The sequence below is a fragment of the Alligator sinensis genome, unplaced genomic scaffold (assembly GCF_000455745.1).
Source record: "Alligator sinensis unplaced genomic scaffold, ASM45574v1 scaffold760_1, whole genome shotgun sequence".
Lineage (NCBI taxonomy): Eukaryota > Metazoa > Chordata > Crocodylia > Alligatoridae > Alligator > Alligator sinensis.
The window spans coordinates 10443-33599 of NW_005841989.1; the positions used below are offsets into that span (position 1 = coordinate 10443).

At 42.2% G+C, this 23157-nt stretch overlaps 1 protein-coding gene across 1 annotated transcript in view; it reads left to right on the forward strand.

Moving 5' to 3' along the window:
* The first annotated feature begins 519 nt into the window (after positions 1-519).
* The window catches only part of ARHGAP32 (Rho GTPase activating protein 32), a 97899-nt gene continuing 75261 nt past the window's right edge, over positions 520-23157 (forward strand). Inside the window, exon 1 of the mRNA XM_025201277.1 lies at positions 520-602. The gene's annotated coding sequence lies outside the window, so the exon portion shown is untranslated. The remainder of the gene's footprint in view (positions 603-23157) is intronic.

The window sequence follows — 23157 nt, forward strand, 5'->3', positions numbered from 1 at the left end:
TGACTCGTGGACTTTGGTTGCTTCACTTTAAGAAAGCTATATTTTTATGCCAATTCCTAGTATGTTGAATAATGTCATATGCAGAGATTGGCGATGTATGGTTTATGGGCTGAATCTGGGGGATTTTCTGCAGCATGTTGGCTGTAGGAAGGCAGGGTGGGGGGGCTTTAGTGTTATTCCAGCAGCAAAGGGATTCACCTGTGCCTGTGCTGGGACCAGGCGGCTGGGAGCTGCACCCACATTGCAGCAGGGGCTGGGTGGGAAGAAGCAATGGCAGGAAAAGCTGCAGCAGTGACCAGGTCAGGATGCTGCCCCGCCTCAGACCTAAGCTGGGTTGTTCCAGCCTGCAGCCCTGAAAAATTGCTGACCACTGGTATATAACAACATACAAATGCTCTTAAAAGAGGAAAGCTAACACCTGGCTTCACAGGCACAATGATGGGCTGTGTTTGCAACCTGAACCATACTATCCGTATTACATTGCACTCATGCCCTGCCTCTGCTTTTCTTTTTATTGCAGGTGGGATTCTTTCCTAGCGAGTGTGTTGAACTAATTAACGACAAAGTTCCTCAATCTGTGACTAACTCAGTGCCAAAACCAGGTATGTGCATACATCTTTATTCAGAACACTTTTTGGTGCTCCAAAAATATAGTCAAGTCCTCTCTCCCACACTTCATATTTTATCATTTCTTTTCCACTTCTCTTAATGTGTGTTTCTCTTCATTAATTACCCATACATTCTGTCTCACTCCTGGTCTCATTGTTGAGCGTCTTGCTGCATTTATAGTGTTTCCTTAGCTCATGTCAGTGGTCTTCTCATATATGTTTTGAAATATTTTAGACCTCCAAGGCACTGGAGTCCCTTCAGTGACTGCTAATACTCCCATCAGCATGTATGATTTTGGTGCCTTTGTCAGAGTATAGTCTAGTATGTAGTTTCTTTCTTTGCCTGGAATGTAGAGATGGGCCAAAAACTAACGTGTCAACTTTGATACAGGGAGGGAGTTTGGTAGAGTAGAATCCTTTGGGGATGGAGGAGTTGGATATAACTGAACTTGGAGAGCCTAATCACATCAGGTTCTTGTTTTGCAATGCAGGGCCCAAATCCACCCATTGTCTGCTTCGTTGGGAAAGTTAAGAATTATGTATGGAATTCGTATAGCATTATATTTAGTGTTATGCAGCATTCAGGGCCATTAATATTGGGATGAACTGATTAAAGAAAAAATAAGTGGAAGAAGAGAGCTTCAGCTTCCTCTCATTTAGACTGTTGCATACAGGTGTTTGAGTTTCTGTAGGACCTAATAGTGCTAAGATTGTTATGTGCCCTACTTTAAAAGGTCACCCTAACTTCAGTCTGTATATCAGGAGAAACATCTTGGAAGCACTGATCTGATATTAGCAAGTAAGTTGGTGAATGAGAGTGGACGAAGGGTTGGAGGGGAGTGGATGGGAGATCTCCCAGCTTAAAAACTTTTTCTTTAATCTGCCAAGAATGCTGATTTTAAAATAGAAATAAAAAGGGATGGGAAGAGCTTCTAGAGTTTGATTTTAATAATTAAAATGCATTTGGGCAAATTCTGTTTTGTTACTCAGGGCTTTTGCCTTACCAGTTAAAAGTCCTGAGCACAGGAAGGTGCTTTAGTACTTGCTACAGCAAAGTAGTGGTGCAGTGCATTAAACTGCATCCTTTAAAGAGCTTAGGAGTTTGAAGGAATATTTTTCTCAGCACCATGATCTCACTCCTTCATCCTTTCCAGAAATATGGGGTATGTATATTACTGTCTTTGTTGCACAGCTCATTAGTGAGTCAAGTCACTGCAGCAGGTTTGTACTTAGTAAATCCAATACGTGCCTCTTATTGTTCAAACTTGATCTCCAAATACTGCTGTAATTCACTTCTCTGATCATGGTTTATCAGTCTGAGTATGTAAACAAAGGCAACTTTAGACCTAGGTCAAAGCTGTGTTGATGAAGACCATCACAAGCAAGTGTTTATCATTAAATACACTCAGGCAATTAAATTAAATGTCATGAATTGCTATGAGTAGTTTCTCACTAAGCCTTAATGAGAGATAATGAAGCAGCATAGATTAATAGATTCTATTTGGTTTTAAGGGCACACTGGGGGGAGGGGCAATTTCCTTTTGCAATCATAGGAAAATGCTTGTTTTAAATCTAGTGTAAAAATCTCAAGCTCTTTTATAATTAAAACATTAATGGATGCTGCAGGTCATTAGGTCTCACTGTTAACGTTCTTTAATGGTTGTTCCATACAAATTATTAGATGCAACAATCTACATTAAAAGATCATAAAAGATCATCATTACTAAGGTTGCAGTGCCAGAATTAAGGTTACCATGAAACCCGAATTCAGCCCCTGTGTGTCTGTCTTACAATTCAGTCTTTAATTACAGTCTCACATGCTATATTTTTCACTTCAATTTGGGAATGTGTCCATGCTTGGTTGCAGAGGGAGGCTGTTTTCCATAGGACCCCCGTCTTATTTATTACTGAAGTTAGAAGGGGTGGGGAGTGAATGAGGTAGAGGATTGCAAGAAAAGGATAGTGCCACCATTAAGGACATTGAATGTCACCATGCAGAATTGGATTCTGTCTCAGTTTCTGCCATGGAGTTCCTGTGTGTTGCCAGAACAGTTATTTAACTAAATTATTCACATGTGGTCACTAACTGTTTTTTCCTTATCTTCTGGGAGTCCTATTTGAGAACGGGGGCCTGGCTTTGGATACTGAGGAGCCCTCACAGCTGCACGTGAAGTCAATGAGAGCTGTGTTTTGAACATAGGCATTCCTATACCATTTGAAGTTCTCTGAAATATCAGCACCCAAAATTAGTAGATACATTTGAACTTAATCTTGCTCTCTGTAAAATTGGGTCACACCTACTCATTTCGTGCCCACCTTTACTTCTGAAATTCATTGAAGCTTGTGGGGCATTTAGGTAGTACAAGTAGCATGGAAAAGACCACTCCAAAATTAATCTTTCTGTCTTCATAGCAGCGTTTGTATGGTATGGCCTGAGCCATACATACACTGAGCTGTAAAGAGAAATGAAATCCTGAATAGCTTCTTATTAAATGAAGACCATCCATTCTTTCTAGACAGATTTCTTGTGGAAAACAGTAGTAGCAGTTAATAGTAATTAAAGACTACCTTAACACATCCAGTATTTTGGCACGTTTTTAAGTGCCTTGGCAAGCAGAGATCGATTTTAATCAGTTTAAAGTTCAGAAGATGTTTAGGCAGCTTGTTAATTAGGATTCAGATTAGAATCAATTCAGCACGTTATTGGCTCAGCTGAAGAAACAAGGCATGTAGAGTGCAGTCTGTTTTAGCCTCAGCAGCAGTTTTTCCCGACCCCGGCTAAGGTCCGGTTGAGAAGACAGTTGTGGAAAACCCTGTCTTTTCCCTGCTCAGGCTTTATCCATGCTATTATAATGCACAGCTCGAGCTTCTAGGCCTTTTTCCCCAAACACATTCAAATTTTGATAAGATTTTTTTTGCTATTTTTATTGATCTGTATTTTCAATATTGCCATTCGCTGTTCCAGGGGGAAAAAGAGACCCTTTCAAGTGTCTTTATCCCTACTTGACCTGAACAGTCTTACATCACTAATCAACCCAAGATTTTAGATCTGGCCTTTATAAAGTATATGTATTGGCATGTGAAGCTTTTTCCCCTGAGAATATTATGTGCAAAACAACAAGGACATTTTGTATCTACACTATAAAGCAGTTTGCCATGAAGGAATTTCCAAACATAGGACTGATTGTGTTTTGTAATTGTCCATAGATTTGGTTGGATTAAGTGATGTAATGAAAAGCAGATGTAAAGCAAAGAACTTCCTGCCCTGCTTTTTTATTATTATTCATCATTATGTCTTGATTTTCAATGTTTTAATAGAACCATAATATGTTATATTATGCTTAAATAAAGTACAAGTAATGAGCAAGATTCAGCTGAAAATGAGGTGTAGAAGGTTCAAGAGGAGAATTGGGTCTGGATCCAATCTCTGCATTTAGGAATAGTGTTTCCGTCGTATCAGAGGAAGTGTGCTTGAACACCAGAAAAAAATACATCTGTGGTGCGAGATGAATAAGAATGGAACTGGATTTGCATTAATACTTGACCTATTTTATTTAATTATTCTGAATTTTTGAAGGATGATGGCTTCTGGCCATAAGTAGGTTTAAAATATATTTGACATTAACGTTTGTAATTGAAGCTAGCATTTCTGAATGTGCTGCTGGCATCATTCATGATCCATGCAACATAAAAACCCAACGTAACTTTTTAAACCAGTTTCAATCCCAATACAGTGATGATGGTGATAGGTGTAGATACATATGTAAATATAGACTTTTTTAACTACAGCAGTAAAAAATTCATCTTCTGATAGCTGGCATGGGTTTTTGTATTGTTTAAAATCATTTAGCTTTTTCCTTTTAAATAAAGCCAGGGCGTTTATCACAAACATTGAACTTCAGTTTCAAATAAGTTTCCAAATTTGTTCTGCAAGTGTGCCATCTCAGGCCATGATGCAGTGAGGCTCCACAAACTTCTTTGGAGAAGGCTCAATTGTTTCGTACTTGGAAGACACAAATGTCAGACAGGTGTTTCAGGAGTTGTTGAAAGTTGTTAATTGAGTATCATTTTCCCCTTCAAATTGGTATCAAACTCATGCCTCAAATTATTTTCAGTGAGCTGTACACCATTAGCCATATTCTTCAAGTAAACGTGTAACCAATGTCCGTAACCAGCTCTGTGTGTTTTACAAACCATGTAACACACAGGTAATTATAGTTTTCCTTTCTACATTTCCCTGTAAATGTCATTTGGTTTTCTTGTCTTTGCTTCCTGTCCTGACTTATTATGTAGAGTTGGTGTGTGCCATGTGTGCACCCCCATCCCAGAGGTAGCTGAAATTTAGTGCAGCACAATGTGGAAGCAGTTTTGTCTGCATAGCCTTTTAAAGACCTTTAAGACCCTTTGGGATGAAAGATTATATGTGGATTCCAGATGATGATATTCTGCCTGGTGAGAAGCAAACTGTATAAACCTTCAGTCTGCTGCTTTGCTGAGTAAAATTATTGGTATTTTTCCCTAGTTGGACCATTTGGAAGTGTCTTTTATTTATAGTTGAACTGATTCTTCTCCTTTAGCACTGTCCATCTCGGTAGGTGTGGTTTTGGACAGAATGTGCATTTGCTTGTATCATCCCGGTGTGTCTGTTTTGCATCATGATGATTATAGGCATCATATCTCTCTCTCTCTCTCTCTCTCTCTCTCTGTGTGTGTGTGTATATATATATATATATATGTTGTCTATGGTCACTTTTTTGTCATAACCTTGATATCAGCTGTAGCAGTTAAATGTCATTTAAAAATGTGTGCTGTGCTTAACCTCATCCATACATCTTGTTGTATATCTCTCTTGTTAACATTTAACTTGTAACTGTGTGCAACTCATCTCTCACAAGTCTGCTTCCTAAATCTTGTCTCCGGAGTACTTTGGCTTGACAGTTTGTTGGAAGGTCTTTGAACATTGTCACCTCTTCAACTGTGGGATCCTAAAGTGAATATGGGAAATAGGAATAAATATGAGCAGTCTGCAGCATGCGATTTTGAGCTAACCGAGGAAAGAGAAACTGGAATGTAACTTCTCTCCTTTTTTCAAAGCTGTGAAGCTCTTTAAAAAATGGCAGGCTGTATTATCACTCCCTCCAGTAGCAGTTTTTCTTATGACAAAAGATTAGATGTCCCCATCAGCTCAGCTTAATGGGACAGACTTGATAAAAGTACTTATCAAAGTATCCCATGCATTCATTTCATTTAGATTTAACAGGTAAATGTACTTTTATTATAAGCAAATTGGCAATAAGCCTGAAGGACTATTTGGTAGTCATGAGCACATATTTATTTCATACTGTTAACTGATGAATAAATAGCACAATGGTCATCTAGTTTCGTGCAAACCTCTGACCTTTGACATTGGTTAAAATCTGTTAACTACTATAGCAGATACCCAAGAGATTGATCTGTATTGAAGTGGAACTGTCAGTAAGTTGACAAATGGCAATATTTTCTTTATAATTTAGTTGAATGTGAATGCAAAGAGGGCAAGTAACACAGTTTCTATAACGGTGATGCCCTCTTCAAAATGGCTATTAATACTGGTCAGATCCCACTGGAAATAGCTTCTACCTGGCAGTCTTTTAAAAAAAAAATGGATTGCCTGTAAAATATATGCAATTAAATTACTGGTTTGGTGAATCTTTAACCATGATTTTAAAAATTATTAATTATTCAATATTTAATACACAGCGTTCCTGTTAAATCTAAATTGAGTATTTTAAGTGAGTCATCTAGGAGGCAAATTTTCAATGTGATGGTGGAGTAGAGCTGTATGTACATGTATATTGGGGGAGAGCAGGGGCACGTGTAGCACTGTGGAGTAGACTGAAGATGTGCTGCTTGTATTGGCAAACAGAGAGAGTGACCCTCCAAGATGCCATGCCCCCTCAGGTCATATGAAATTCGGGTGGAGCTGCAAGTGGTCAGCAGCTTGCAGGACCAAAGGACCCTCTCCTACACCTGCATCCTGTTATTAAACGAATGATCATGGGGTTAATTTATTTTATTTGTCTTTCTTTATTGCACAGCGTCCTTGAAACACTGCATGTGCATTTCTTAGCTGTTCTGGGCACCACTTGTGAGCTAGCCCAGCGGGCTTTGTGAGCATAATAAGACTTTAGCGGGACAATGTCAACTTGGTTTAGGCCCCAGATTTGAACTGATCTAATCTGGTGGGAAGTTGTTTCTGGATTCTTATTGGCTTTGGATTTTTAAAATTCATCATCCAAAAAAACAAATCAGCCCTTGGGGTTAATGCATTGAAAGGAACGTCTGTGCTCCTCTGCATCGAGCTCATGGAGAAAACCCTCTTGTCAGAGCTTAGCATTTTCCTCCAGACATGTTGATTGGCTTTAATACACAGACTCAGCAGTAAGTTAAAGCAGCTGTTTGCTATAGCACTATTAGAAATGAAGCAAAATAACATTTAACAAGGAACTTAGTTGGGTTCAGAAAGACATTTATTCATAAATTTGATATTGCAATTTCTGGAGAGATCTGTGTAATGGTTGGCATTGTCCCTCTTTATACAGAGATGTTAACACTCCTGAACCTGGCTGTCATTCAAAAAACACTTAAGTATATGCTTAACCTTAAAAGACATGATTAAATCCCATTGAAAATTATGCCTGAAATGATGCGCTTCAGCGTGTTGCTTGATAAGGATGGGATTACCCACATAATAAAAGTTAAAACATGCTTAAGTGTTTTTCTGAATCAAGACCCATGTCATGTGCTGACCCCTTTGAACTCCCACTGATTTCAGTAGGGAAGTAAGCATACTCAAAGGGTTTCCAACACCTTGCAGGGATTGGATCCATACTAATTGAATCCATAAATAAATGGGGTTTGCACTTCATGTCGCCTAGCCAAGCTTTAATTGCAATTGACCCATTTTAATGGGTGCATGCTTTAACCATTTCTTTCTTTTTTAATTGTACCTCCCCAGTCTCCCCTGCCCATGGAGCCCGTCCAGCGTCTTGGAGCTACTTCCCCCCTTGTACGTTTTCATTTATTTCTTTTTTCTCTTTCTCTCTTTCTCTTTTCCTTTTTACCCATGTGCAAGTCTGTAGCTGCGATGCTTTGAGGGATGTTCAAGGAAGCCACAGTGAAATTTGCCTTTAAGATCTTTTGAACAAAAAAACAGACTCTGGAAAACAAAGGCATTGCTTATTCTAACTGTTTTGTGCCACAGAGGCTAGGCATAAAAACTGCAATCAAATGCAGAGAAAATGCCATCTTTAATAATGAGCAAGCAAAATTGGTGTCACCGAGAGGAAAGAAGGATTAGAGACAGGGTGGAAAGGAATTAAATGTGGGCCTGGCAATTCATTACAATTTAAACACATCTATATGATGAAAAAAATGATTTAAAAAAAATGGGAAGGGAGAGGAGGGGAATAGAAAACAGTGCTGATCCTGGACACCCACAGCCCCGAGAAAATCGGCGAGGTGTCCTGATCTAGAACCTAGTACCATCGCCGCACCACCTGGGTCCTGATCCCAGCTGCGGCCTTAAAGCACTATTGTAGCACAAATGAATAATAATCTGATGTCAGTATAATTCTTCCCCCTCTCCAGAGAGTTAAGATCTTCAAGGTCTTATACATGTTGAGGCTCCTTGTACATCCCGTGATGTATTTTTTTGTATTCTTGGGTTTCATAATTCTAGAAATAAACTAGACATTTTCAAAACAGCATTGGTTTTAAAATGGTTTCCCCCCCTGCATCCACTCTGCTGCTCTCTGAGAGCTGTGCTTTCCAGCACTGGAGTGCAAATGATAGATACGTGGTTCCTCTTCCCAGTATCCGCTCACATCAACATCCTTCTGGGGGTCCAGACCCTTTTGAGAGGTGAGCAAAGGATGGGTGAGTGCTGTGTCCCTTTGCCAGCTTTGAGGACCCGCTATGCTGAACTGTACCATTGAGCAAACGGAGGGTAGTGAGCAAAGAAGGAATAGCACCAAGGCCTCAGAAGTGAAACAACAGGTAGAAAGCCCCTGCCTCTGCTAGGGCCATGGAAAAGAGGGACGCTTTTCCTGTCTCAGTTTCAGTATCTTTGACAGACTAGTTTCCTTAAATAGTCTCAATTTTTAGTAGCAAAACCCGAGGACCAAAGGATCCTTAAACTGGGCCACAGACTGCAGGAACGAGAACAAAATGGATTCACGAAGGGTTTTCCCCAGTAACACGCGGCATGAAACAAAATCTGGAAGATAAGGGGTGCTGACTGCTCAAAAGATCCAAGACTTTTCTTTGGACGTATATCCAAGACTTTCCTTTGGAGAAAACAGAGGAAGAACCGTTTCAGTTTCTTTATGGGAAAGAAGCATACCCTGAACCCTCCAAAGATGCCTTTTTTTGCTAAGGTTCAACAGCAGTTAACCTCAGATAATTGCCCCTTTTCCCAGCAATTTGTAACATGAAAACAAGCAACGGCTTCGTTTCTGGTTATTTCGTGCAATCTGAAAGCTCAGCATTCAGGATCTCTCTGCTTTTAAAACGATTTCACTACAGGGAAGAGTTCAAATACTAGATCAATTATAATATTTTTGCTCAAAGGTATACAGCCTGTTAATGGCTTTGCTTGGTTCTCATGTGAAATTAATTTCTTTTGGCAGCCCTTTCCCTTTGTGAGTCATAGGATTGCAACAAATAGATTATAAACTTGGCTGCCACAGTACATGGGATGCCAATATATAGGCTTCATTGATGTGCTTAAGTGTTCATCTGTGGTATGCATTGGTCATTCTTATTTTTAATGTTTTTATACATCAAAGGTCCCAGTTATACCTCTCTTGTTTCCAATGATTTAGGAAGATTATGCATGCGTTTTATTTGTAATGGAAGTTTTTGGGTTTTTTTCAACCGTGGCCAGTTCTAAAGAGGGATGTCTTTGCTCCTGTAATTTCCTTTTGCTTGAGAGAGAGATCTATGTGCATCTAGAAGGAAGAATGTCAGCCTATTCTTAAAATTTGCTGATCACCAAAGGCTCCCATTGTTTTCATGAGTCCCTCTGAAAATCTTTAGGCTCCTGACCCTGCTGCAGACCAGGTATGACCCTGTTTAAACACTAGTGAAAGCTATAACCCTGTTTAAACACCACTGTTTTTAGCAGAGTTTCTGCACTGCCACCATTCACTGTATTTCTTATTTGTACAGGCCCCGTTTATAAAATTCTGTAAATTCCCTAGAAAGCTACAAGCATATTTTTTTCAGTGGACAAAACAAATCTTTGTTTAGACCAGTCGAGATACAGTGCCAGCTGGGTACCAGTAGCAGTGCAGACAGGCTGACGTGGACTGTCCAAGTCCAACTGGGAACCAGGATGCACTAACATGGATGGCCGCTCTACATTGAAGCCTGTGCTACCGTATTTTCACTGTCATTGGTACACGAGCCCTTTAGATAAGAGAGTAGCTTGGATATGTGAGTATGTGTTGCAATCATATTGCCAATTAACAATGTCTGCATACTCCTGTAAGGGCTTCCTACCGAGTCTGTGCCTCTCAGCACAGAAGAGCAGAATCTAGACTTCAGAAGTGCTGTTTCTGTTAATGTCTCAGCAATTGAAATTGTTGGTCTCCAGCTGTCTATTCCATGAGCTTTTTTTAATTAAATGTGTTTGTCCTTTCTCTTGCCTTGTGTTTCCCTTCCCACTCTTAATTGTGTGCAGATTTGGAGATGGATAGTGTAAAGCCAGGTTCTGCATGTGTTACAGAGACTCTGAACCAGTCCCAGCTGAGCTCAGGTAGAGGCTGTTATGGACAATTGGTCTCTAAATGTCCTAATCCAAAGTCTAACGCTGTATGTGATAGCAATAACTCTGTACTAACATCCTAGGTTTGGTCACAGAAGCTAGATGTAGAGGAAACAGATTATACTATTTTTCTTTTTCTTTCTGACAGCTGCAAAAGCAAGCGTTATATCCTAAAAATCCTCTTTCATGCAGGCATGAGTAATCTTATAGAAGTCAGTGGAATGACATGAGAGAATACGGTTCCTATCACATAGTTTGCAGTGTTGACGTTTTTCCCTTGCAATCCGGGTTAGCTCAGAAATCTCTTCAGCTGCATGAGCTCTGAATATCAAGCACACTTCCTTTTTCAGCGTGTTCACTTGTGTGTGAAAAACACAAGCTTGGATTGGTACAAACACTGGCTTATTCATGTACTGTGGAGAGAGCTTGCTTAGACAGCAGAGAGAAGAAATGTGGTTTAAATACTGTAGTCTGGTGTAACCGCTTAAATGACCATGATGTGTACCCAGTTGCATAGTGCTAGTTGAGAACAATTGTGCTGTACCGATGTTGTCATGACAACACTGCAACAGTTTCTCAGGAGAAATATATGGTAAAATTAAAGCAGTCCGAGGAAGCTAAGGAACCAGAGAACGGATCTGGTTTTCTCTAGCATCCCCCCACCAGTCATTATGAATCACTCACGTTTGCATTTCTCTCTTTTGTGAATGGCATCTGGACTCTTGTCTGTTTTTAGAGATAAGCACAACAGCAGAAGAAAGGACAGCTGTATTTGGATATATTGTAGTCCACGGGTGCTCAACTCCTGGCCCGTGGAGCCATGCCAAGTGGCCTGCAGGGGTCGGAAAATTTGGTGGCAGAGAAGCAGTGGCAGCAATTGCTGTTCCCCTGTTGCCAAATTTCTGGACCTATGGGGTGCCCTGCAGGCCAGAAGGCCTGCTTGGATCTGTGTGGGGAGGCAGCCCAGGGCCTGATCCAGACCTATAGAGGCCTGCTGGAGCCAGTGCTGCACCCCAGAAGGCATCACAGGCTCTGGGAGGTGGTGTGGGGCTCCATGGGCCCCGGTCTGTTCAAGTCAGCTCATTTTGCTGACGCCTGGTCAATCATCTTCAGTCTAGCTTCCACTAGAGAAAAGCCCACCCCATAACTGATGGTAATTGTTGACCCCATTGGCAGCCTCAGCAAAAAAAAAGACCAAGGATTGAATGAATGCAAAAAGTGAGCACCCCGTCACCTGCTGCTGTTCGTTCAAGGTAGGGCAGAGGTCTGCTGGGCCAGTGCAGTGGAAGCTTGTATAAAATGAGACAATCCGGTCCCATTCTTTGGAGCTGGCAGAATGGCAGGTTTTTTACCAGCACTTAATTCAATTCCAGTGGTTAAAAGAGCCAGAATTAAGGGTTGTTTGGGGAGTGGGAAGGAAAGTTTAAAAGATACTAAGGGTGACATTTTGCAAAAGGCCTGAAGGATTTAGGAGTGTGGGTCCCACTGAAAGTCAAGGGAGGGTTGCCTCTGAATCTCTTAACTGCACTGAATAAAATCTAAATTGATTTTAACAAATGAATAAAAGAGCATGCATTTAGTCCTTGCTGTGCTAGTTCAGTGCTGTGCAGTGATGGTGGGTTAATGTCATATCCCTTGCAGAGTCTCACAGTGGGTACCACGGGGCTCAGAGCTATAGATAACCTGCCGTCAGCATGTGTACTTTTGTACCACTTGCCTCCCTTTGCATTGAGATTCACATTTATTCAGGTCACTGCTACACAGTATTTATACACAGTCCCTAATTATTATATTTACTGCATTTCCCCAGGTGTAATTAATATGGTAATGGAATTTCCCACAGATATTGAAGTTATTTAATGAATCGCCACCACTTCTAAATACCTATGCCAACCTGTTTGCCCCATTATCTACAGTGTTGCCATTATACTTCTTTTCCTCCTCCATCTGAAAGCTAATTAAGACTGGTAATGTTCCTATAGGGCTTTGATGTAAAAGGCTGAATAAGGACACATACTGTTTCTCATCATTTCTCACCCAGTTGCATCTTTTTCTATTGTGGTGTCCTCAATATTGCCTGTGCTTAACACTGCCTCAGCTGTACCTCTGCTGAAATTATTGTCTTTGCTTTCATCTCATCACCTTTCAGGTCATCAGCAAAATATTTGGTTTTAATATTGAGTTTTTATCCTTTTCTGCCCTTTAAAATGGGTAAAGAAAGTCTAGAATAAAGATTTTGTTTTGGCCTCTTTTTCCCCTTCATTATATTGCTGCTATTTATTACTTTTGAAATACCAATCATGCCAAGTCTCATCTTCCTTAATTTTGCTGGAGGACTTTTGTGAGGGTCCATGATGCTTATTCCAAATGCCAAGCCTAATACTTACTATTGTGACATGTTCCAATGGCTGCCTGTCATGAACAGGGTAGGATTTCTTGGGGGACAGCAACAGTGTCTTGACTGCTTAGGCCCTTAACATGATCATGAGATCCGGTATCTCATAAGAAACAATGACTGTCTTCCTGTTCTCCTTGAATTCATGTCTTGTGAAAGTCTTGTTCAGAAACAGCAGCAACATTTGCCATCAAATTTCATTTCCCCGGGCCCTTCCTTCTCTCACTTTCTGCTGCATATTTGACTTGCCATTTTCTGCAGCAACAAAAAGGGGCCAGGGCTGTGTGCTGATATATTCTGGTGCTATTATATATAGTTGTCATCTACTCTTTATTCACTTACATCAGTGATTCTAGCAGAAAGAGTGAGCTTGCAAGGCCAGCTTCTCAGACCTTGTATTCTGGGAAGAAATATTAGCAAACTGTACATTGTAGGTTTCCTTGTAGAAAAGTATGGAAAAAATCTAAAGCATGATCTGCAGACTCTGGTGTGTGCTGTGACAATGCATTAAAAGTGTTGCTGATCGGGCCTGGGAAACATCTAGCGTCTGTTCTTTGAAAACGCTATCAAAAGGACATCTTCACACGCCACAGTGTCTCTAGAAACTGCAATCACTCACTGGGCAGTGCATATGCAGTTCATCAAGTTTCAACAAGGATTTATAAGAGCAGTAAATCTACTCAGCGTGCTGTCCTCCCCTACTTATCAGCTGCAATCAGATTGGAAATCTCAAGCTCTTTGCTTGCTGATATGGAGCCAGTGAGAAGGGCAGTTTTTAAGGACAGACGTCCCAAAGTTTATGATGACTGGTTAACACAACAAAACAAGGGAAAGCCTGTCCTGGAGATGGTCTGAAGGAGGAATATCTCCCTCTTTGGCCTTCAGCAAAAAGCTGTGATTCAGTGTGATTGTCACATTATAATGTCTGGTTTCCACTGATGACCTCCCCTCCAGCCTTGCCATCAGCTTCATAACAGTAAATCAAGGAACGTGGGCAGTCAAACAGCCATAGTCTCTCCTTCTCCGCCAATGAGATTTTCCACCAAGGGAAGGAGGAAGAGGGAACCAGGGCCAGGACTGCCTGTTACTATGTCCTCATGCAGTCTATTCCAGATAACCCCACCAGGCATTGTGGGATTTGTTCCTCACCCTCATGAAATAAGTAGGATTTGGGGGTGAAGCAATTCTGTGCCTAGAAAAAGTACACCTATGTGTGGGTCACAGACTGTCAGGTGGAGTAGAGGACAATTTCCAGAGAATGCCATGTGCATTTATGCCAGCTCCAACCCCACCATCCCCACTTCTGGCTTCATGGTGTCAGTGGCCTGTTGGAGTCCAGAAAGGGACACTTCACAGCACAGAAGGTGCTTCAGGCTGCATCATTTTCGCTGTGAATAGTGGGGAGGCATTTAACCTTCTTCTTGCTCTTAGCCTTAGTCTCAGCCTGTCCCTTCCCTGCACTGCTGACCAAGAAACAGTGATACGGAGACTCCTACTCAGCACCCAGGAGAGGCGGCAGGAGTGTCTGTGCACAGTACCCATGCACATGATCTGTTCCACATTCACAGTATACATAAGGTCTGGGGCAGTGCTGTCTGGCTTTATGGAGAGTTCAAGCCAGCTCGTTTCTAGGCAGGTGTGCCAATATAATAATTAATTACACTGCAAACAAAGAAACCTATTTCACACCTGCATCAAAAGAATGTTATTTAAATTGCTACGTCAAAAGTTAGGGGATGTCAGAATTAAAGTTTGCTTATTTCAACCTTAATTCATCACGGTGTATGTACATACATTACCATACAGTCTTTAATATACATGATCATGTGCTGGGTTTTTTTTCCAGTAGATCCCCGTTTCATTCAGTGCAGAGGATGGACCTTTGGTGGGGTTGAATCAGCGTGGTGTAATAAAGGGGGGGTGTTCTCTGTAGGACCCTTGTCTTGCTGGCTGTGGAGGACACTTAAGCTAGGAACAGACATTCAGAAAAGCCTGAGGTGGAATCAATCAAACCTACATGAGTTTCTGTAAGTGGTGCAGGTTACTTTGGAAGCGAATAAAACGCACATTTGCCCTTTGGTGCAGGGGTTGGGGGTTAACACGGGCTGCCTGCAGTGGCCAAGGGCAGCAGGTTGGGGGCGCTCCTGCACACCTGCCAGCAGGCCCTGAGCACTGCCTGGGCTGCCGGAGGTGAATGCCACTCTAGAGAACTGGATTCCATCCCTGCTTTTGGTACTAGAAGCAGGATAGCTGCATTAGCACAGCGTACCATCCTGCTTCTTAGTACAGCTAGTGATCCTGGATGGGGTTAACGTGGCTATACTGCTTCCAGTACCCAAGCTAGTTTGGTCAGAGCTAGCCTTAGGCTCTCCGCATGGCACTGGGTTATGTGGACATACCCCAAGTTGCTCTGTGATACCACTTCAAAAGAAGGTTTGTGCATTCTTCAGTGTACTTTAGTGCCATACTTGAGATCCTGGGGCCTGATTTACAGAAGCACTCAGTAGTTCCACCTGCAGCTGGAGCCAGTAGGAACTGTGATGTGTATATGTATATTGTGTGTGTGTCTATATACACACCCATTCACACACAAAGTAATATGGAACATTAAGTCCTCACAGAAGCCCTAACCGTCCCAAAGTGGATACCTGAAACTAGCAGATACTATTCAGCTTTGTCCACACCTCAGTTTGTCCACACCACAGCTTTGTCCACACCTCATTTCCCTATCTGTGTAATGGGGCTGATGAAAACCAGTCCCCAAATGTAGCAAAGGTGAGTCTATGCTCTTGTAATTCAGAAATGTGTGTTGACCAGGTTATTGGGATGGCACAGCTATTTGAGGATGCTTACTGGATAAGTGTGTTGGTTTGCCTAAATAGCAGGCCATTGGGAAAGCAAGCAAGAAATGGAATTGCCAACACTAAGGTGAAATGCTGGAGCCATTTATTTTGACACTTCATTTGACCAAATCTACCTCTTCAGTATGAGTGAGAGACCCCTAAGGGACTAAGCCATCAGTATAGAGTATTGCAATTAACCTTACAATTGTCATATGGGTGTTTAGTGCAAATAGATGTTGTGAATGTTTATGAAGCACCCAGCTATTATGCTGATCAGTGCCAGAGAAAAACACCAAAGGAGATTAATAATTCTTTCTTCAAAGCAGTGTTTAAATAATTTGCAATAACCAGGCTTTGGGCTCACACATGGAACAATGAAGAGAAAATAAAATGTTAAATGGCTGCTTAAGTGAGCCCTGTGTTCTGTGTAGTGAATGGGGCGGGGGTCCAATGATATGTAAGGTTGAACAAAGTGGCATTCCCCATTGCTGAGTTCCAGGTGCTAACATGAGAGTTAAGAGTTAATGACTTCTCCAGACAAATTTTATTGCATCTCACACTTAAGTATCTCACTCTGCCCGCAGTCCGAGGCAGGATGCTAGACTTGGAGGATAACTAACCTGATCCAGTATGGCAGTTGCTGTGTTGCCCCATTCAGATAGCACAGCGATGAGGATTCATATGGAAATAGCACATTAACAGGAGGTCAGAAATAGTATTATGTCCCTTTAGCCCTCTGAAAGATGCTGAATGCGGCAATATGAAGACCATATTTAACAGCACTTCCTTTGACATCAGTGAGAGAACCCCTGTAAGTCAAGGGTGTCATTGCTCTAGCACTAGTCCCTCAGACCATAATTACATTTGTAATTTGCGCTTTGAACAGAATGAGTGCGACACCTCCTTTCTGTACTGACTCTAGTTGCATGTGGCAATTGTATAGATATAATAACATCAGGGATTTACTATGCACCAAAGTTCATTCCAGTGGGGGGATACAATATACAATTCTTTGCACTCATTTGGAACGTAGATTTTTTTTTCAAGCAAACATTGAAATAATTGCTTCCCCTTCAAATGCAGCTGTCGTGAAACCTTGTATCAGTACTGACAAAGACATCCTCTTGAAATGTCGTCCTCAGTTCCTTGGACACGGGCACCGTTGTTTCGATTCTTTGAGGTTCTCTTCATGTTTGAAATAGCTAGTGCAAGAAGCATGTTTTTTTTCTATAGACTTAATTACAAAGATCTCCTGAATGAATCAATCCTAGGTGCTTGGGTTTTCTCCATAGTACAAGTGCAATGAAACCTCCTTTTTATATCAACACTATATAATGTGCTGTTGAGTCTTAAATAGACTCTGTCAAATAGTTTGAGCCCGGAAATGAAAGTTTTTAAAGTTGTTTAGAGACTTAATAGGAGGGGAGGAAGAAACCCCACTTTATGCTGAATAAAAAATGATTTTTAGTTTGTTCTTCAACTTTAAATTCATCGCTTCATTGCCAAGTAATGTTGGGGAAAATCCAGTGTTTGTATAGGTCTTGTGTTTAATCTTGTGCATTGATAATCACGGGAGGGGTGGAAACTTTGAGCTTTAACTTCCAGAGAGTTTGTGCAGTTCTCCTGCAATTTTTGCGATTATTTAGGCCCACATAAAGGTAGAGGAGGGGAGCAGGGAGAAGGCTATCCTCCAAACCTTGGTCAAACGTCAAGAGATGCACTGAAGACGGTGGCTGTCAGGATGACTGCCTACTTCAAGTCTCAGAAGTCCATTGAGCTATGCATCCAAAGGAGTCTCCCAATTTCAGTTTGACATTCAAGTAAGGCTTCCAGATTTAAGGCTGCTCCATAATGTAACTTTCTGGGAAGTCAGAGATCGCAAGAGTCAAGCGGTTACCAGAAGGCTTCTGGTGTCCATGCATGACTGTTACTGTCAACTCTCTGAAAGGAAAGGGTTTCCAATGAGCGTTAAAAAGTAGCTTATCAAGCTAAGTTAAAATGGTAAGTGTTGAATGCTTCCTCTCCTCACAGCTAAGACATTGGGGTTCTGAGCACATAGTACTGGATTTATCTCTGTTTTGAATTTAGCATTAAGTGACAGCTCTGGAAATACTCTGTCCAGGCACATAAATAAAATCAATAAATAACTACTTGGTTTAGCAAGTGAAAGACAAGCAAGAATTTAAAGTATTTCACATAAATTCCTAAGAATACATCACCTTAGAGGGTCAGTGCATTTTTGTTTCTTGTTTCCTAATCCTTTAATCCTTTAGTAACGCGGATGTTTTCTGGCAGTAGTAAAAAAGAAGAAACCCTACATTTGCCAATGGTGAGAAACAATGGGCTGTAAGTGTTCATGGGGGTGTTCCCACGGTTTTGCAGCTCCAGTGGCTGGGGTTCTGAAAAATATAATTATTCTAATTGTATATGTGCCTACACCAGATAGTGAGGCCAGTGTTCGCAATAAAGCCACAGAAATATAGTTATACTGGTGTATACCCATCCCACTGGAACCTGTGTTGAAGTATAAGAGGTTTTTTTCCAGCATAGCTTAAAACCCTTCACAAATGACACACATTATATGCCTTTCTGTGAAAAGGGTATGTTTTATAGGAATGTCTACAGAGCAGGATATATTAATATAACTACATTCATTTATATTCACACTGTGGTCATTTGTGGATTTTCTCCATGCACAGTTTATGGGTTCCACTTTGATATATAATGCATTATCTGTATCCTTATGTATTACGGCCATCTCTTACTGTGTACTGCTTCATGCTTCTTGCGCTAAAGAGATCGGAGTGAGATGGACTTGTCTACCCAGGAAAAGGTGGATCTGTAGGCTATCGGAACATGAACAGAGAGTAAAAAAATAACTGCACCTAAGATAAGGCCAGTGTTTTCTGACTTCTTTGCCACAGGCTGGGGGTTTGAGTCTGGGCTTGAAGGACCAGAAGGAGAACAAAGAGATCTGGAATTAGCTCGGTTCTTTAACTAGAAGGCTTGAGAGACGCAGATGCAGGAATCCCAGAAATAAAGGAAGCTTGGAGCGGTGAGACTCCATGGTTTAGAGGAGAAGCCATATGCTGGAGCAGGATGCTGGATACATTGGAGAACTCTGAGCTATGCCAACAAAATATCTAAAAATGTTGGGGGAGACTAAGGCAGAGAACTATGTACAAGCACTTGCTGCTTTTCCCCCAAGTCTGAATATTCCTTATTCTAGGTAAAGAATGATTGGGTTTGGAATCGGCTAGAAAGCCTTTGTGGCTGTTTGCTGCCACTGTTTTATATTCTTGAAGAGGTGAATTATAATATAGATTATATGCAGAAGGTGGAAGTCTGGAAATAAGTGTACTTAAGCAACTGGGATGTCTGAACATTGGTTCTGAGAAGCCTTAGGTCGGGCAACTGGACTAGGTCCAATTTCCACAAAGGGTTAACAGTCAGCCAGCCTGGCTAGGTACAGACATTCAAAAATGCCTGAGGCAGAATCCATCTAGTTAAGCAGTTTTCTGTAATGAGCAGATCACACATTAGCTCTTTTTGCCAGGGTGGGGAGGGGGAAGGGGCTCAAATGAGGGAGGGGAGGTGCAAATCTTATTTCCATCATCTTAAAACAAGTCTGTGTGCCAAACTCCTGTTCTGTTATGAGTATAGAGATGTTTCTGATCACTTAAACTAGTAAAAGTGTAGTTATCTGTACCTGGCCCCTGTGTCTAGGAGGTATGCTAGTGAGAAAAGTCAGTGATGTAGCCTGCTCAAAGCTCATGGGTTGTGTGCGTGATGCCAGCACAGGAAGGTGTAAGTGCGCAGTAAGGAAAGCTCTACAAGGCTTGCACTATATCCTTTACATTATATGGAAAAAACTTTCCCATGTAAGCATGGCCTAACTAGCAGAGAATTTCCAGGCGTTAGGGTATGGTTTGCGAACACTGCCTTGCACCTGGAGTAGTTACATACTCTGAATAGGATAGCCCTTCCCACCTAGTTTGGACAGGTCCCAATGATCATATAAGTGAAGGGCAACAGGGACCCAGGCATTAAGTCTTTAAGTGGAGGTGAGGTCTACACTATAAAGTTTTGTTGGTATAGCTGTCAGGCAGGAGTGTTGGACAAATACATACCCCCAGCCAACATAGACCTCTGGTGTAAAGACAGCGGTGCCGACAGGAGAAAGGTTTTGTTGGTTGTTTGCTATGCGGGGAAGCAGCGTGTCTGCCTGAACAGAGAACACCTTATGTCTGCAGGCACCATGTCACCACTGGAGGGCTCTGGCATCCATAAGTGCAGCAGCAGTGGCTCGTCTAATGTGGATGAGACCTGAGAGCCTGTGTCAGCCTCAAGACAGGGTTTGCTGAAGAAGGTAGAGGTGGGAGAGTGGGAGGGGGTTAGTGTTGTGCACGTTTCCCCCCACTCATGCCATCCCTGCCTTGTGCTTGGTCTATAGCAGCCCCAGGGAGCTTGAAACCTGGAGGTGTTTTTTGGAAGCTGAGTCTTTCTGACAGCAGTTTGGGCTTTTCCAGGTTGGATGCAGTGTTTTGTGGCAACTCTTGACTATGTTTTCTGGAAAATTTTAACCAGGAAAGAAACGCAGACAAATATAGTCTATTTTGGTCTAAGCATAATCTGTGTGCATCAGCCCAAAAGTAAATACATTGATAGAGATTGTATAAATAGAGCCCAATTGAAGTCAGTGCAATTACTTTCAAAGTAACATGAGCAAAGATGGTAGAATTGGGTCCCAGGCAGCATTTCTGCAAGCACTGAAGTGCTGTTAATATAACATGGCTCCTTTTCATGTCCTGTGCCTTTGTTTCTCACTCCACCTGCCCTCTCCTCCATTTTTCAAGGCTTTTTCAAACTGTGTTTTTTCTTTTCTCTTTGTCTCTGACCTGAACCTAATAACAGTCAGTTTGACCTTTTGAATTTATGATTATTAAAATAGGTTGACATTAGGCAAAGGGAGTCATGCCTTTTCCTGCTTTTTCCATGCTTGCTTAATAGCACCTTGTACCTGTAAATTAGTATAGGAGTCGAGCTGTGCATCAGAAATATTTTCAGGTAGATTAAACCTCTGATGCACAGCATATACCTCCAATCTGTCATGCATTTGCATATGGATTTAACAAGTGGCCAGAGCCAGCCCAGGCAGCAGCCTGAGGTGAAAGGGGGACAGTGAGGGGGATTAATCTCCCCTGTCTCCCCTCTCAAGCACTGGGACCCCAGCCAAGGTCTGCCTAGTTCTCTGGCCCTCTGGTCACTCACGTGGCAGGGGGCACGGCCAGAGCCAGCTCGGGCAGCACCTGCGGCTGTTCGGGCTGGTTCCGGCCACAGCCCCCACTGCGTGAACGACCAGCAGGCTGGAAAGCCAGGTAGACGCTGGCTGGGGTCCCCATGCTGCTGGGAGAGAGGGGAGTTTAATCCTCTTCCCTGCCCACCCTTCGCCCGAGGCACTGCCCGGACCGGCTCTGGCAAAGCTCCTTGCTGTGCAAGCAGCAGGGAAAGCTGGGCATACCTGGGCTGGGGTCCCATGTGGGTGGGAGAGGGGAGGCAGGGGGGTTTAATCTCCTTTCCTCCCCACTGAGCCCACTGGCCCAAGCCCCTGCCCCCTCCTTTCCAGTGGGGAAAAGTGTAGCAGGAGCTGCTCCACCCCTGCCAGGCAGACCAGGCTACACCAGCCAGGTTTCTCACCCGCACCCCCTTGTCAGCCAGCCCTCACTACTCAGGCCAGGGAGCAGTGGGACATGGCCAACCCTGCTCTGCTCAAGCAGACACCACAGCCCAACCCAGCCTAGGGCTGCAAAGCATGCTGGGATGCTGGAGGATTCTGGTTTAACTTGAACCATGAAGGGTCTGGGTCAGAAGTTCCATAAACCGGTTTGACCCAAATCAGTTAATTCTGATACTACATTCAACCAGGTTTATCTTAAACCAGTTTCGGCCATTTTGAAACTAGTTTATCTGTACTGTACTTCTGTAATGTTACAGGTTTAAACCAGTTTCTGATCACTTAAACTGGTTTATGTGTAACTTTTGTCCCTAGCTTAAATGCACATGCCTACAGATCTTGGATTTTTACTGGTTTAACATTAACATTGTTACACCTGCAGGGAAATGAAAAGAGCGCTTCAAAGCAACAGGGTCCAAAGAGAGACAGCAAATTTACATTAGTCTCTAAGGCTTCCATGGAAGACCTGACTGGGCCTCAGTTTGGTCATGGTCATTGCTTACATCTGTGAAGCATCTTCAAATTGTCACACAGGAAGGCCTGTCTTCACAAGATTCGGAGGTTTCTGGTCTTTCATAGTCCATTTTCTGCTCTTCAGGACTTAGGAATCAGCCACTGCCTGATCTGAAGTCACTTGTTGATCTGAAGCCTTAATTGCAGAATTTTTTTAAGGTCTATGAGCTCTTTCTTCCTCCTTTTCAGTATTTGATCCTGTAACAACAGGATGAAGCTTTTCATCTTTGAATCACTCTCAAAGAAACTTGCTTTCTTCAGAAGGCAGGTGTGAGTCCTCAGCTGTCCGCTTGTTCCACCCTGGGCCATATATCTTCCCCAACTGCTTTTTACCTTGGTCAGCGAAGTACACAGGCCCCTATTCATTTCTTATAAACCCAAGCACTAAGGGCAAAGCGTTCCACTTTATGGCTTCCACCAGAAAGAGAGAATGTAAGAGCAAAGTGCTCCTATCAATCCCCAGATGCTATGCAGCACAGAGACATCTTTATGGCAGCGTGGTTTGTAGGAGCTATGTGACTGCGGATCTAAAGCTGCTTGCACACCTGACTGTTGCTTAGTGGTATGAGGTTTGCTCTTCTGCCCCGAGGCTGGCTTTCAACTGAATTGGTCTCTTCTAAAAGATCTGGTAAGCAGGATTTTTCAGAAGACTTGGTTACAGAATAATTATGGCAGAATATGGAATAGTATTGAAAAATATTGACTACCTCCCTTCTAATAGGAGGAGATTCTGTCTTCTGAATTCAAATTCTTGGCTGAATTCTCCAAGATGGAGATCTGTGGGAACTTTTCCCAGTTTTATGGGAAAAGCTTGAGGGTTTTTAGTCATTAATGTTAATACAGTCTGGGAGACTTGGGCATCAGACTGAAAACGAACCATGTACGTGTTAATTAAGGTGCCTGTGCAGGTAGTTGAAAAGTAGAGTCAGGAAAACAAAGGTCAGCATTCAGACCAAACAGCATAAGCTGCCTGATCAAAGTCCATTAAAATCTGCTGAAAACTCCCTTTGACTTGGAACACGCGTTGGATTCAGCCCTCTATCCGTTCAGAAAATCACTGTTTTTAGTTATGTGCTTGCATTGCAATAGTATTTGCAGGCCCTAGCCAAGGTCAAGGTACTGTTGTGCAAAGCATATAACACCTGCGTGCATGGTATGAAGTTGAGTCTACACTGCAGCCGAAAGATGTGATTGTAGGTGGCATAGATGCATCCAAGCTAACTCTATACTTGGTAGCGTGCACACTAATACCAGTT